We start from the raw sequence: 17,344 nt of genomic DNA, 5'->3' as shown, positions 1-17,344 counted from the left end.
AACAAAGTTCTTCAGTAAGCTAAAAATTGTCTAATAGTTGGGTCTTTGATACGTGATTTATTCGCTAGGTGGAACCTTGTGTAAAATATTTAAACATGTATATCTCGATACTCTTATGATCTAAAAGCATGGCGTTTTTTGTAAAATTGTTGGGCAGGTTGAGATCTATCCAGCAATGGTGACGATAGGTGACAGCAGCAATCAAATCGTTCAAACAATTTTATTTCAAAAATCTGATAACGTCTAGCACATTTTCCGAAAGTAAAGAGAAATTTAGACGAATTCCTCCGGGAATTCCACCGTGAATTTCTTCGGGATTTTTTTCCAGGAATTCTGCCGGGAGTTTTCCCAGGAATTCCGTCGGGAATTCCAATGGGGATTCCACAAGATCTTCATCCAGGAATTTATTCAGGAAATCCTTCGGTAATTCTTCCGGGGATACCTCCAGTAACTGCTTCAGTGATTTCTCAAGGAAATCCACCAGGAATTTCTCTAGCAATTCTTCCGGGAATTCCTCTGGGGATAACTTCAAGAACTTCTTCCGTAATTTCTCCAGGTATTCTTCTGGAAATTTTTCCAGGAATTCCTCCGGGAGTTTCTCCAGGATTTCCTCCGATTTTTTTTCTCCAGAATTTCCTCCAAGAATTTCTCTGAGAATTCCCTCAGGAATACCTCCATGAGTTCCTCCGGGAATTCCTCCATGAATTTCTCTGTGATGTTCTACAGAAATTCCTCCAAGAATTTCTTCAGGAATTTTTCATAGATTTTTTTTCCAGGAGTTCTTCCGGGAATATATCCGGGAATGTATCCGGAAATTCCACAGGGAATTTCTTAGGAAATCCTCCAGGAATTTTTCCAAGAATTACTCCGGTGATTTTGCATGAATCCTCCGGAAATTTCTTCAAGAAGTCTTCTGTGACTTTTTTTTTCAGAAAACCCTCTGAAAATTTCTCCAGGAATACCTCTTTGTATTTCTCCAGGAATTCCTCCAGGAATGTCTCCAGGAATTTCTCCAAAAATTTCACATGGAATTTCTTCAGAAAATACTCCCAAAAATTCTCCTGAAATTCCAGTGGGAATTCCTTTAGGAATTTCTCCAGGTATTCCTATAGGACTCCCATCAGGAATTCCTCCGGTGATTCTTTCGGTAATTTCTTTAGGACTTCTTCCATGTTTTTTTCCAGGAATTGCAGCGGGTATATCTCCAGGAATTACTCCGACAATTCCTCCAGGAAGGAGAATTTCCTGAAGAATTTTCCAGAGGAATTGCTGGGGGAATTCTCGGAGAAATTCCTAGAAATATTTTCTGAGGAATTCTCAGAGGAATTCTTGGTGAAATTCCCAGAGGATTTCCTGAGAAAATCCTTCTGAAGAAGTTCCCAGAGAAACTCAAAGAAGAATTCCCGTAGAAAGTCCCGCAGATTTTCCAGGAATAATTCCTAAAGAAATTCTCTGTGAAATTCCCGGGGGATATCCTGGAAACAGGTTTAGGGGAAGATGATATAGATCGATGAGATTAGAATTGAACCTTATGACAACTAAGTTGCCGGGTCATTAATTGGCTCGGTAGCTTAGTTGGTAAAGCACTTGTCTAGCGAATAAGGGTCGTGAGTTCAAATCTCACCTGAGCTGTGGATTTTTCCCAATTTAACCAATAATTTACCCATCTGTACATATGTACGTTGAGTTATTTGAATTTCATAATTTGACCACACGGATTGGTATTACCGAAAATTTGCACTTCAAGTGAATTCAGGAGAAATTCATGTAGAGATTCCCGGAATAATCCCTGGTGAAATACTCGGAGAAATCCTGGAAAAAAGTTCTGGAAGAAGTCCTGGAGAAATTACCGAAGGAATTCCCGTAGGGAATCACTGGAGAAATTCCTGATGGGAGTCATAGAATTCCTGGAGGAAGTCCTAAAGGAATTCCTAGTAGAATTCAAGTAGAAATTTTGGAAGGAATTCCTGAAGAAATTCCTAGTGGAATTTCTGGAGAAATTCTCGGTGGGAATCCTGGAGGAATCCCCGGAGGAATTCCTGATGAGAGTCCTAAAGGAATTCCTGGATCAATTTCCGGAGGAACTCCGAGTGGAATTCTTGGAGAAATTCCCGGAGGGATTCCTGGAAAAAATCCCAGAAGAATTCCTGGAGGAATTCCTTATGGGAGCCCTAGAGGATTTGCTGGATAAATTTCCGAAGGAATTCCAAGTGGAATTCTTGGAGAAATTCACGGTGGAGTTCCCGGAGGAATACCTGAAAAAAATTCCGGAAGAATTCCTGCAAAAATTCCCAGAGACATTCCCGAAAGGAAAACGGACCAAAAGAAGCAACGAAAGTTAACTGCAGGTGGTCAAAGACGGAGTAAAAGTATTGTCTATTGCACCACCGTACTCGATCGCCTACTATTCTGTCAACGGAATACTTCTTGTTCATTAGGGTGCTCATGCAAGTATTTTTTTTTTATACTAGACGAAACCTATCGAATAATATCAGAACCAAGGACACCAGATACGTCTTACTTTCTCTTAACTTTCTGAGCAATTTGCTGGACGTTTTCAGATAAAATTTCGAGATAAAATTGTTTGAACGTTTTGATTACTGATGTCACCTAGCGTCGCCATTTCCGGATAGATCTCAACCTGCCGAACAACTTTGCCATAAACTCCATGCTTTTAGCTCATTAGAGTATCGAGATATACGTGCTTGAATATTTTACACGGGGGCACCCTAGCGAATGAATCGCGCATCAAAGCCTCAACTATTAGATAGTTTTTAGCTTGCTGAAGAGCTTTGTTGAAGACAGCATCATTCTATCTTATCAGGATTCTGAGATACAGAAGTTTAAACATTTTTGAACCAAAGACGCTATTGCCAGATAGTTCTTAGCCAGCTGAACAACTTTGGGGCTGTCCATAAACCACGTGGTAATTTTTTTGGGACTTTTCAACCCCTCCCCCCCCCCCCCCCCCCCGCGTAGTCATTTATCCTTACAATTTTTTTTATTTGTCCATACAAAATAGTCATTGGCCGAACCCCCCCCCCCCCCCCCCCCCCCTCATGACCACGTGGTTTATGGACAGCCCCTTGCTGAAAACGGCATGCTTGTACCTCATTAGGGTATCGAGAAATACGAGTTTGAATTTTTCAGACACAAGGCGGCACCTAGTGGATCAATCCCAAAAATCTTTACTATCCGATAGTTCTGAGCTTGCTGAAGAACTTTGCCGAAGAAAGCATCGTTCTATATTATCAGGTTTTTGAGATATGAGGGTTTGAACATTTTAGACACTGGCGCCGCCTAGCAGCTGAATTGCGAACCGAAGTCGCCGTTGCCAGTTAGTTTTTCACCTAGCGAATAAATCACGCATCAAAGACTCTACTATTAGACAGTTTTAGCTTGCTGAAGAACTTTGTTGAAGACGGCATCATTCTATCTTATCAGGATTCTGTGATATAGAAGTTTGAGCCAAAGACGACATTGCCAAATAGTTCTTAGCCAGCTGAACAACTTTACTGAAAACGGCATGCTTGTACCTCATTAGGGTATCGAGATATACACATTTGAATTTTTCAGACACAAGGCGCCACCTAGCGGATAAATCCCATACTAAATAAAAACTTCACTATCAGATAGTTCTGAGCTTGCTGAAGAACTTTGCCAAAAACAGCATTACACTGTTCGACAAAAAAAAAACTTTTGCCGTGATCAGAGACCCCATTAGTAGGGCATAAAAGCGCATGGAAAATGTAGAAAAATGCCATTTTCAAATCTGTTGGAGCACCCCTAGAAACTTTTTGAGATGAGTTTGAATTTTATAAATTTTTGAAGGTTCGACAAGAGTTTTAGAAATCATCATAAACACATTTGAAATACAATATCTTTGAAAAGCAGTTTTGTGCACCGCTGAAATTTTCACAGATCTGAGAAGCAACTTTGATAAATAACTAGTCAAAATTTCTATTTATTACGACATTCCGTTTCATTGATACATATCCGCGAAGGCTTAACTCTGACTTATACAGTGAAAATCTATTAGGTTTTTTTTTTTAATCTAATTCCATAAAGCACATCCATTTTCATTTCCATTTAAAAAAACTTCTATGCGTTAATGCCGTGCAGCGTCAGTCTTTCGGATACTTCGAACGTCTCGGAATATTGGATGGATTTCCGCTCCCGTAAGAGAAAACATTTCTTTACAAGTTCTCCACTAGGTCACTAGATGTGACGTCCGTTTTCTAGTGTTAATGTATTTTTCAGTCTCTGACTGAAGAAGATGAAAATTGTATTTCAAACATCTGTTTTAACTAAGTATGATTCTGGAAAGCTATACGAGAAATTTTTGGATATGATTACAAAGGATCCACAGGAAGAAAGTTAGATTTATTCATTGAGGTCAGCATGAGTGTTTTAAGGAAAATTTTTCCAAATAAATTTAATGTTCTAATTGCAGTTTTCAAAAACTTTTTTGTCGCTTATGAAAATGAACAAAGTTTATTGTAACATTTGACATCAAATGTTACTTTCATAATCATGTTTAAATAACAATAAACTGCAATTTTGAATGCGATGGATTAGGATCACAATTCAGGCAAAATACACTTCGTCCACCTAATTCAAGGAAGTATTTTGTTTTGATCGAATTTCGAGTCGTGCCAAAATTTAAATATCCATATATCGCATAGAGTAAGGTGGGGCAAAAGTTCGACCTTAGTTGAAAATTCAACTTTTTCCAAGACATCGAAGCAGATAAAAATAAATGAATACCGTGTGGTGATTCTACCTTCCATGAGCTAAAAATTTGCTGAACAAAGTTACGCCAAATGTCTTTTCAATTTTGAGTTACAACACTTTTTGTATGTGTGTGTCTAATTCGAACTCTTGCCCCACCACTGGGGTAAAAGTTCGAATCTAGTGTTTGTGGAATTCCGCTAACCGTAGCACACTATTTCGACACTTTTGTAATCTGAATACCCAAAACCAATTAATATTTGATGTTGGAACTGAAATACACTTTAAAGTTCGATCTGGATTTTACCCAAATCAGGGTTGAATTTACTACACCAAAAATTAGTAGTTTTCCGCCAAATTCAGATGAAACATTTTTTTTTTTCAACTTTGATCGAGTTTTCTTACTAATTCCATCATTTTCAGAGATAATATGTACATTTTGCAGAGTTTTAGGTTTTTACCTAAAGTTGCTACATGACTCGAACTCTTGCCCCACAATTCGAACTTTTGCCCCACTATGTGTAAAATATGATTTCCAAATCGTTTTTGCAAAAAGTTATACATGCTAAAGCATCTTCAAAATATACCTAGTTACGCCCCAAAATAAAATATCGAATTCGATTTCCTTACAATTCCATTCCATGCGTTGGAAGGACCATCGCATATTATAATTTTTTGATCAAAAACCAACATTTTGTCATAACTTTTCGAAATATTGATCAATTTTTATAATTTTTGGAGTGAAAGACTCTTTTTCAAAAAGGCTTCGAACAACTTTGACACCCGAAAGAAATAATTTGAATTGAGCTTAAAAACTTCAAAAGAAACTCTTACCCCACTCGAACTTTTGCCCCACTTTACTCTATGGATGAGAATGATTTTCAATGATTTGGTGTGTACCTAAGTAACCATTCCAGATTGCTTGACCTGGTGGATATCAAGCAGTTCCATGTTCTTAAAAATATAAATACGATTCGGAAAATATATTCAAATTCCAACGACCTCTGCATTGAAACAAATTTGGACAATTTGGACTAAATAAATTATATTAACTCGCCTTAGTGCTTCTGGATAGATAGTATTTAACACTATATTAACAAATAGGGTCTAGGATTATTTAGGCAGAAGCACCTATTTTGGGCACTTGCTGCTATAACTCAGTCAATTCCAAACCGATTGACTTGAATTGTTGAACATAGCTAGATACTATGCGTATCTGACCGTGTCTCAAAAATCAAGTCAATCGGTTCTATATTGACTGAGTCATAGACACAAGTGCCCAAAATAGGTGATCCTGCCCAAATGGTTCCAAACCCTATGCCGCTGGAACTTATAAAGCAATTTTGAGCTTGAAATTAAGATTGGAAATATTTTACTACATGACAAATTCAATTAGTTTCATAAAAGTGTCTTCAATGGTAATGCTCCAACATACACATTCTGTATTGTGAAACTAACTAAAATGTGATGAAAACAACGATTACTAATAGTAAATGGAGAATGTTCTCATTTTTGGCTTGCAGTTTTTTAGGGTTGTATTGTTTTGAACAGTCGTGAACTTAAACTATATTTTCTGCGCAATGCCAGCTTTAATTCATTGTATTGAAATAGGTTTGTTTTATTCAATAAAGTTATCAATTTTACTACCTTGGTATAGCTAGGAGGTTCTTCGAAACATTAAGTGAATATAGACAACCCACGAAAACACTGGAAACGTTTTTTTTGTATTGATCACAAAATATAAATGATTAGATTTTATTTTTATTTTTACACAGGCTTACCACGTTAGTAATTTGAAAAATCGACCGGATTTTCTTCTCTAAAATTTGAATTCAATTATTTAGATCATAAGTGTAGCATTTAGAAGTCAAATCAAAGTAAAATAGTTATTTTGTTATGATTAGATAAGGATAGGGGCTTGCTTTTTGTGATTGAATTAAAAGAAAACTTCAAGATTTTTTGTTATATAAGTCATATTTGATTCTTCCCGGATATGTATCAATGAAATGGAATGTCGTAATAGGCTGAAATTTTGACTAGTTATTTATCAAAGTTACTTCTCAGCTCTGTGAAAATTTCAGCAGTGCACAAAATTAAATTTCAAAGATATTGTATTTCAAAAGTGTTTATGATGATTTCTAAAGCTCGTGTCAAACCTTCAAAAATGAATAAAATTCAAACTCATCTCAAAAAGTTGCTAGGGGTGCTCCAACAGATTTGAAAATGGCATTTTTCTACATTTTACATGCGCTTCTATGCCCTACTAATGGGGTCTCTGATCACGGCAAAAGTTTTTTTTTGTCGAACAGTGTTATTCAATCTTATCAGGTTTCTGAGATATGAGGGTTTGAACATTTTTGGCACTGGCGCCGCCTAGCGGCTGAATCGCGAACTACAGTCACCGTTGCCAGTAAGTTCTAAACCTGCAGAACAAATTTGCCGAAGACATTATACTTCTACCTCATTGGGATCTTGAGGTATACGTTGTGCAAAGTATGTGGCTAATTTTGGTACCCCAAGACAATCCGGAATAACTCCGGAACCATGTTGACCAGGCACCCATGTTCCCGGAATCCTAAACTAGAAGAGTTTTCCGTGAAGTTGTGAAAATTTCGACAAAATCCATCCAAAAACAAAAAAAGTTATGACCATTTTTGTGTTTTTCCGAGGGTGAAAAATGTACGTTGACTGGATGAAGGTTAACATCAGAAGAAAAAAACAAATACATATATATATATATATTCATACACGTATATATATATTCATTGCGCCGAAACTGCGGATGTGAATGACTGCATGCGAAATCCAAAAAATCTTATAATCTCTTGAAAGTTCAAGATCACGCGGAGTACTGAAAATGTTGTCCCAACTCTAAACATTTGTTTGATTTTTATTTTGGCCTGAGTGACAGTACTTGGTAGGCAAGCAATACAAAACCTTACTTTTTCATTGATGCATATTGGCTACTCAAATATTCTTTTCAAGGTGCCCTTTTGGGCCCAGTGAGCATCAAGTTTCCGATTGTTTTTATGAAACAGATTTTATTTAACAATAACAGTTAACAGTAATTTATTTTAACGTGTAACTTTTAAGGAATATACTCTATATTCAGGAATTGATGGGGTTTTAGTTTTTATGTTGAACACATCTGTAAAATTTCATAAAACGGATGTTATATTCGAGTAAAGCGTCAGTGTATAGTCAGGAACAAATAACATTACATTTTCATTTGCGTTAAGAGCATTTTTTCGCACAAAAACAATTTGATTTCATTACATTTTCCAGAAGAAGCATTTTTTACACATCCCGACATTCGACTGACAGAAAATACCCACGAAAAAAAAACCTCGCAATCGCTCACTCAACTCAACTCCAACTCCAACCTTCTCCGTAGGCGCACTGAAACAAAGCAGGATTAACCACTTGATCCACTCGAGCGAATTCAATTAGCAGATTGCATTTCATTTCTGAGTGCCGTTGGTTGGTTAAAGCATCTGTGTTGTAGTATGTAGCGTTTCAACGCTTTTTTTTTCTCGCGTAGTCATTGACCGCGGATAAAAAGTCAACAACATCCCACCTCTGACGGATTTTACGAAACGTGGTGGTGATGTGGGGGTTCGTAGAAAATTCGCATTCCTATGTTTGCCACCAAAGAGCTATTCGTTGTCTCCGTCAATGTTGCTTGAAAAAGACCATTCTGTGTGGTTCTGAGTAACACTTCTTTCTTTGAGTGTTTCCAGTACCTGCGAATTGCGAGACTGGGTTGTGAACCGATGGCTTAGCTGTGCAGGGATGTTGTGCTCTTTTTATATAAAGCCAAACCAGACAAAATCCAGCAGCGTTAAAAATGTTAGTATGTTGGCCATAACCAAGCTCAAACTCAACGAAAAGAGCAACACACCCCTGCTCAGTAGCAAGGCAATGATGTGAATAGCCAGTGACAACTCAAAGTGCGTCGAAAACCTGTAAACGTTCGATGATGACAAGTCAATAAAGCAATTGTATGTGCTCTCCATGAGTTCTGTCGTCGAATTTTCGTTTTCAGTAACCAACGTAGCTCTGGTCTTCAAAAGCTCCTTCCTCATGCTTCCATTACCATTGCCAACACTTTCTTCCAAATACAACACAACATCTACCATAGCGATGGCAATATGGCAGAATATGGAGTCAGTTTCAAAGAGCTCGGGGAGCACACATAGCGAGTAGCGAAATTTACGCGTTTTCAACAAAAACTACGAAGAAGGACCAAAGCATGGCGTGAAACTTGGAATCGGGAGCTCCAACGCTCAGATTTCTTTCACCTGTGCACTACTTCATTTTTACCGATAGTCTGAGCTCTCTGAAGGCCGTTCGGTCAATGAAACTGATGAAGCACTCAGCGTACTTTCTGAATGAACTACGCCAAGTCGAAAGCAATATTTACGAGCGTCAATTCGCCTTCGACGATGTTTTTTTTGCATTTCTGAAGTTCAGAAAAATATAAACCTTTTAAAGGGTTTTGTTAGGAATATTTGGAATTATTTCGAACAAATCCTAAGGGACACTTAAGAAGAAATCATTGAAGGAATTCATCGAAGAAATTCTGATGGATTTCCAGAAAAACATAAATAGCGGACGAATTTCAGAAGAAAATCTGGGTGGAATTTGTTAAGAAACCCCCCAGACAACCAGTAATATGAGACGTTGCATAAGATGATAAGGTGGAGGCCATATGCAATGCATTCATGCCTCCATTTAGGCGCATGTAAAATGTACGCTTATCGCCTCCACTTTAACATCCTTTGCAACATCTTATAGATTACTGGTTGACTAGGCCTTGCATGAACTCTTGAAGGGATTATTGGAAATTTTTTTGAGAAAATACTCAAAAGAATTCCTGAAAGAAGCGTATAGAGAAATGTCAAAGAATTTCCGGTTGGAATCATCTGAAGCCTTTCTCTGATGAATGACTTTCTGATAATCTTATAAGTCCTTTCAGTAAGAAATTGCCGGCGGAATTTCTGAAGGAATCTTGGAGAAATACCTGAATGTTTGCTAGGAAAACCATCAGAGAAAATTCAACTGAAAAACGTACATGAACCTTTCGTTGACATCCCAGAAGGAACTCCTAGTGGAGTTCTAAGAAGAACACCTACAACCTCCTCGACGGCCTTACGTAATACATGGTCAGCCTCTGAGAAGATGTCCACCAATACGTGAGTAAATCCAAATTAGCAACCGCAATCATTATGCACGAACCCCACCAACCGTTGCCAAATCGATTTGAAAAATGACAACCTACCTTCCCGGCAGATATGCCAGAATATTTTATCAAAAATCTGAAACAATACAGATTTTTCTGTATCGCCGTATTTGAGGCGTACACCGAGAGTCCTAGATTTCAATAAAAACTAACAAAAATGTACTACCTTTAAACGGAGAAATGAGACCTGTTGGAAGACTGCTGTCTTCATCGAAGTTGTTGAAGAGGGCGTATTCGCTCCAGTAGGTGGCACTAGTGATCATGAAACATTTTGCTTTGATAGGAGTTGCCTCAACAGCCATTGCCAATACCGTCGCGCTCGTATCTCGAGAATCAGACCATATGGACACATTTCGATTGTGCTGTTCGGTTTTGTCGCAAAGTACCTGTGTCACAAAAAAATCTATTTTGCTCAGTTTCACGAACAAATCATATGAACTGAAAAAGTTATCAAAATATACTACGAGGCTATTTGCGTCATCGACGATTAACAGCATTTTTGTTACAACTCTTGTTCCTAGGGGTTGTGCACTTCCATCAGCGACTGTTTTGCCACAGTACAAATTAACCTTATGAGCTTTCCTCTGAGAAACTGATTTATGGGGTGACAGCGGTAATACCATCATCGATGAATAGATTCTGCACTGAAGGTACTTCAGAGATCCATTCGCAGGAGCTTCTCCTGGAGATCATTCAAGGATTTATCTAGAAACTTCGTCAGGAATTACTTCGGAGCATCCTCAAGAAATTTCTTCAGAAAATCCACAAGTAATTTCTGCGGGGAATTCTCCAGGCATTTCCTCAGGAATTCTTCTAAAAATTCCTTCGGGGATGCCTCTGGGGAATCCTTCCGGAATTATTTCAGAGATTTTTTTTCAGAAATTCCCTCACATATTGCTCCCGGAATTCCGTCAGGGATTCCTTTCAGAATTCTTTCAGGGATTTCTTCCGAAAATCCCTTAGGGAATCCTTCTGAGAGTCCTTCAGGGATTCCTCTTGGGAGCCCCTCAGGGATTCTTTCTAGGATTCCTCACGGAATTCCTCCGATGATTCCTTCAGGAATTCCCTCAGGGATTTCTCTGGAAATTCCCTCGGGAATTCTTCTGGGAATTCCCTCAAAAATTTCTCTGGGAATTCCCTCAGGGATTCCTTCTGGAAGTCCTTCAGGGACCCCTCTTGGGAACCCCTCAGGGATTCTTCATACAAATCCTCGTGGAATTCCCTCGAGGATTTCTTAAGGAATTCCTGTGGGAATTCCTTCGGGGATTCTTCTAGGGTTTCCCAAGTTGAGATTTCTGGGGTCTCACACCTCGGAGTTTTTCCCGGGATTTCCTTTCGGAATTCCTCCGGGAATTGCAGGGATTTCTTCAGAAGTTCTTTCAGGGATTCCTCTGAAGTCATTCAAGTATTTGTTCAGGATTCCCTTCAAGGAGTTTTATCATGGATTCCTTCAAGGATACGTCCAGGATTTCCATCAGAGATTTCTTAAGGAATTGATCCATTGAATCAAAAATTCGAACGAAACACTTGAGGAATTCATTATCAACAATCTAGAACTTTCGTGCAGTCGTACGGTAATATGAGAATCAAAAAATGAAGTTGTCATTAATTTGCTTCTCTGTTTTTTGTACACGATATGAATACTACTACCAACCACCTGTAGGGAAATAAGGTGGTATTGTACCAACCATTATGTGAACGCACGGTGCGAAAACGGGTGGGTATCCGAAATGAAACCGATGTGCACACTTCTACTACTCATTGACTTACTACGCACTGACTGGTGGGGTATTGTTAGACATGTGCAAAATCTCCTGTTTAAAATGCACACTAGCACTACGTTGCGGTTTAATAACAAATGAAACTTTTCACCATTTGAGAGTCCTTTAATTTCTTAAAAAAATCGTTGAAGACACGAACCTACGACTGCAGGATAATAAGATCTAAAATAGCAAAATGCTGTATTTCGTATGCATACTAGCTTCACATTCCAGCGGAATTGATTACCAAATTTTACATCATTTGAGAATATCAAGATTTCCGAAAAAAATATAAACTAGCGCAACGTAGTGGTGGATCACACTTTTCATCATTTACTAGGGTACCGAACCATCTGGGCAGTACCCAGGTAACAATTTGATGCTGTACAAACGTTTCTGAAACTATTATAAATCAGCCTTCATTTGAACAAAAGCTGAGCACAAGAGGTATAATCCTTTATTCAGCTTCTTAACGTCTAATTTTGGGGATTGTATTCAGCCTTTAGCTGATTTGAGGTTCTTCAAGAAGCTGTTTTAAGGCTTAATATTCGCTTAATCAGTAATCAATTATATTTATCGATTGCTTTTTTTTGAGGTTTTGGCTTTCTCAGTCTAGGGAATCCAAACGATTAAATTGGCATTGCCCGACGTTTCGGCCTAATTTATTTGGCCTTTTTCAAGGGTAAACTGAAAGAGAACAGTTGTGTAAAAACCATTAGCTGCTTTTATTTCCAGAAGAGATGTTTCGGAATGTATAAATTAATCTGTGGGAAAACTGGGAATTGAACTCGGACATCCTGATTTATAGTCACTCACCTTAGCACCTGCACCACACACAATTGTATACGTATCCTCGAAAACAAAAGCATTACTTGTTGTATCTGAATAGTCAAGAACAAAAGTTGAATTAAGCCCGTATTAAGGCTGAACAAGCGTTGTGGACTTCACGAAAACATTTTTGGGTCAGCTGTCAGAAAATATTTGTTTAAAGGTTGAACATCAGATGATTAATTTCGCATGTTGGTGTATGCTTTAGTGCTGGTTATATAGATGAAGAATATTCTATTCAATTTGATATTCAGCCATGTATGTATTGTTGATTAAAGAAGTTGAGCACCGCGTTAAAAAAATCAGCACAATAGGGAAGTGTCCCTAGTTATTTTATTTCTGTAAAGACTGTATTCGATGAAATTTGGACACAAACAATAATGCACAACGTTTTATTGCGTTCACAAAAAATTTTTCAACCAGGAATATCATATTTCGGCACCAACATTTCAAAAGGGCGTAACTGCTTTTTGAAATAGTGCCTTCTCTCAAAGCTGTGGATCGTATGTTCAATCTTTTGGACAATCTATAAGCACTAAAAGAAAGCTAAAATCCCCCTGTTTCTGATAGTGGGGATGGATTTCATGGGAAATATGAAATACGATCCACAGCTTCAAAGGAACGTACTGTTTTGAAATGCAGTTACGCCCTTTTGAAATGTACACGCAGATTTTGTGTAGCTAATACCACAAAAAAAAACATCAAAATCAGTTGAGTATTGGCGGATTTTTTTTTTTCAATATCACTACTTACCGTTTCTACTCTGAAGCTAAAGATACTGAGACGATTTCAATGAAAATTATTCTATGTGTGGAATATATATATTAAGAAATGTTGTGTAAATATGCCAAAGTTATAACCGTATGTGGTACAAAATCACAATAAACAAAAATGCGTTTCATATAGTTGTAACTTTGAAAGTTTTCAAGCAGTTGGCAAATTTGGCTAAGAACAGTTTTTATAGAGGTTTACTGTGTTAAATTTTAATAACAATCGGGGCAGTTATAAAAGTTGTTTGAGCTTGAGCTTCGAGTTTGATTGACTGACCGCAGTTGCTACTCCAGTTACGCCAGATCAGCTACACTTACACAATGAACCAGTGTGGGAGGGGAGGGAAGTGATGATTGCAATCACTTGTTGCCTGCACAAGGTCATGCGGATGTCGTCGGTGTGTTGGTGAGAAATGCTTTATTTTGGCACAGGGTTCATGCATTGGTGCACGGATGCTAGGTGTAAAGTGGTAGATTGTGTGATGTTTACTCTGAAGCGATACAGTTCGCTTGGTTGCACAACTTGTATGCGTTGATTGACAATGTGCAGTCATGAAAGTTGGAATATACATGAGATGCAGATATATGCAGGAGGGAGAGTGATAAAGTAGATAGAAAGATACGAAGTAGGAAGCGGACGAGCCAGAGATTGAACCCAGGCAGTGTTGGGAATACTCACTTGCAAGAGTGATACTCACTTGCTTCTATCTCAGTCCTGAAGCATGCTATCAAAAAATGATGTTTGAAGGGCTTTTAGATTGTAGTTTAGTCTAAAAGTTTGCCAAATAAAGTGAAGGTCGCAGACGCATAGGGGCTGTCCATAAACCACGTGGTCATTTTTTTGGGACTTTTCAAACCCCCCCCCCCGCGTGGTCATTAGTCCATACAAAAATTTTCATTTGTTCATACAAAATGGTCATTGGCCGAACCCCCCCCTCATGACCACGTGGTTTATGGACAGCCCCATACCAAAGTTGTGAGAGAGCTGTGAGTACGAGATGAGTAAAATTCGTGTAATTTATACTCACCTTGTGCTCACAGCTCTCTCACGGTTTTGGTATACGTCTGCGACTTTTGATTTATCCGGCAAACTTTTAGATTAAACTACAATCTAAAAGCCCTTCAAACATCATTTTTGGATAGCATGCTTCTGGACTGAGATAAAAGCAAGTGAGTATAACTTTTCGCAAGTGGGTATTCCCAACACTGAACCCAGGACCTTCTGCATCTGAATTAGAAGCGGTAGCAACTAGACCAAAAAACCCGTCATGAAAGTTGTACAGTCAAAATAGTAAAATTCATAAAAAGTGCCTAAAATTTAGTTTGCAGCGATTTGAGCTTTGAATACAAGAAAAATAATACTAACCCGATTATGATGGAATTTTTACCACTTAATTGATTCTATGTACCAAACTTCTAGTCAAATTTCCAGAGGTTTTGACGAGCTAACAACAAAGTTATAGCCTAATCACTAATTTGAAATGAGTTCCCAAATTTTCGAAAATTTGATTTTATGATATCGATAACATCTGCGTCTATACTTGACCGATTTTGATGAAATCGTTATGGTATGAGCTACACATAATATGCTATTCCTGGTCAAAAATATCCATTTTTGTAAACGCAACCACAAGTTATACATTATTTTCTGTGTCCAAATTTTATCAAATACAGCCTTTACAAATTTGTTGAAGACACGAGCTTTCTTGGTGGGTCTGGATCATGATTTAACTCTTTGAAGACGGATAGGTCACATTAGCCCAGCCGAGAAAACTGACCTTCACAAACGTGATACATCCATAAAGGCAAATATACCGTCTTCAAAGGGTTACAACATGAAAAAATTGTGTATCTTCTAAGCACAATAGAGTCACGCAGCAGCAAAATTGCGCACCATTAACATGTTCATTCGTTGCACATTAGAGTAATGCGGGGCAAAAGTTCGCACGGGGCAAAAGTTCGCAGTGGGTATTTTTCTGAGCACGAGTTAAGAACCCAAACAAATCTGTATAGGTTCGACACATAATCAGGCCAGCTACTCGTCAATAAAATTTGGAACGATTTCGTTATGGTTTGGCAGAGTTATGCGAAAAAATGTGTTTCTAGGGGTTTTGATAGAATTTTTGGACCTTTTGGATTAAGAATTTGTAGTAACAGAAAGAAGAAGAATCTCATGACCTCTTTATGTCGGAGAATCGTTATTCCATAGTAGTTCGCGAGGTGCACTCGAATAAACATTAAACTACTAGTGCTTCTTGCAGAAAGGGACATTGTTAAAACCTCGACAGTGGGGCAAAAGTTCGCAGTAGCTGTGGGGCAAAAGTTCGCACTAGATTTCTGAGTCTAGTACATCAATATAATTACAGAATCTTTGAAGCAATGATAATTTCGTATAGAAACTACTATATATGCATAATATGAGTAGTATGCACCATGAAATCGTTGCGACAGAGGGTCTGAACTTAGTTTTGTAAGAAGATTGATTGTAAAGCAAACATTATGTTCACGCATTTACATCAATGTATGTAAAATGGCCAACAAAATAAATTTAAAACATTTTCTTCGTCATCCTCACCGTGTCTTTTCGTATGTTTCTGAAGGTCTTATGTTCATCTATTTTACCGGGGTCTTTTATAGCTTAGTTTGTAAATTCACAGTTATAATCCATCACCATACTGACGGGGATAAGATTCGATAACAGTCCCGTTCAACAGTTTTACTGCATATTTGATTTTTTTTTTCATCCATTTTGTGCAACACGTATCTCTATGATTACCCCACAATGTATTTTGACAACTTCAGTAATGCTGCAAAGGACAGCTCTTAGTTAATAGTTGTGGAAGTATTCATAAAACACACTCTATACAAAAGCTGAACACCAGGTCGTATTCCAGTTGGGTCGTAATTCTAAGAACAGAAAGAAGCAGATTTCATGGCTAGAGTGAAAAGATGAACATGAATTAACATTAAATAAATGAACATCACACCAATAAACTACCCTGTACAAGGTGCGAACTTTTGCCCCGCATAATGCGAACTTTTGCCCCCACTATGGGGCAAAAGTTCGCATTGGAGTACTTGTTTTAAAAATTGTATTACTAAAACTACAAAAGGAACGCGAAAAAATCTAGTACTACGTTTTGAAGGCAACATGATAGGAACCCGTTTAACGAAGAAAAACGATATTATTTTCTTTTCGTTCAATAGTTATTTTGTGAAGTCTGTTAGGTGCGAACTTTTGCCCCGCATTACTCTACATTTACAAATTATTACTGAGTTAGAACGTTCATATTAAGATGATCAGTATACATTTATATTTATTATAGTAAACATTGTATATAAATCTTATATAATATAAATATGTTTTCAGATCAATTTCATCGGTTCCGGCCATTTGGCTAAACATAATTTGACCGATGTCATCTGGTCGACACGGTTGTTTTGGCCGAATGCCGTCAGGCCGAATAATGTTCAAATGAACTCAGAAGGGAAGACAAGATCCTTTTGGCCAAGCGGCATTCGTTCAAATGGCATTCAGGAATGAATGTCATCAAGTATATTTGAACATAACAAAAATATACATAGCTACCAACCATTGCTAAAATTGTACTACATTTCAAGGACAGACTTGTTAGTATTCAAAAAAGGCCGCCAAAATGGCCGACTTTGGTACCTACACACGATTTCGAGGGCACAAATCTCTTCGTAAACAAAACCAGCATATCTGGTTTTCTTATATTAGGCTTATTACAAGTGAGGAAGAACAGAATAATTAAATGTACTGTTGTTTGAAGCTTGTTTCTTGAGATTTGTGCGTCTGAAGTTTAGATGCACTATTGAAGCGGGATTTCATGACGTTTGTTCTTAATTATGCCTTAAGAAGTATCGAAAGACTAAATAAGTTATCAAAGAAAAGTAGAACAGATTAAAACATTGAAAAAAAGAATCGAATAATGATATCTTGGATGCACATTTTTATCATATAGTTTAAGCTTGTTGTTCTCAAACATAGC

At 37.8% G+C, this 17,344-nt stretch overlaps 1 protein-coding gene across 1 annotated transcript in view; it reads right to left on the bottom strand.

The window, feature by feature from the left end:
* The window catches only part of LOC109410900 (uncharacterized), a 325,034-nt gene that overhangs the window by 168,385 nt on the left and 139,305 nt on the right, over nt 1–17,344 (bottom strand). The window lies entirely within an intron of this gene.

This window comes from Aedes albopictus, chromosome 3 (assembly GCF_035046485.1).
Source record: "Aedes albopictus strain Foshan chromosome 3, AalbF5, whole genome shotgun sequence".
NCBI classification, from domain to species: domain Eukaryota; kingdom Metazoa; phylum Arthropoda; class Insecta; order Diptera; family Culicidae; genus Aedes; species Aedes albopictus.
The sequence above is the reverse complement of the archived record's forward strand: the minus strand, read 5'-3'. Positions and strand labels throughout refer to the sequence as shown.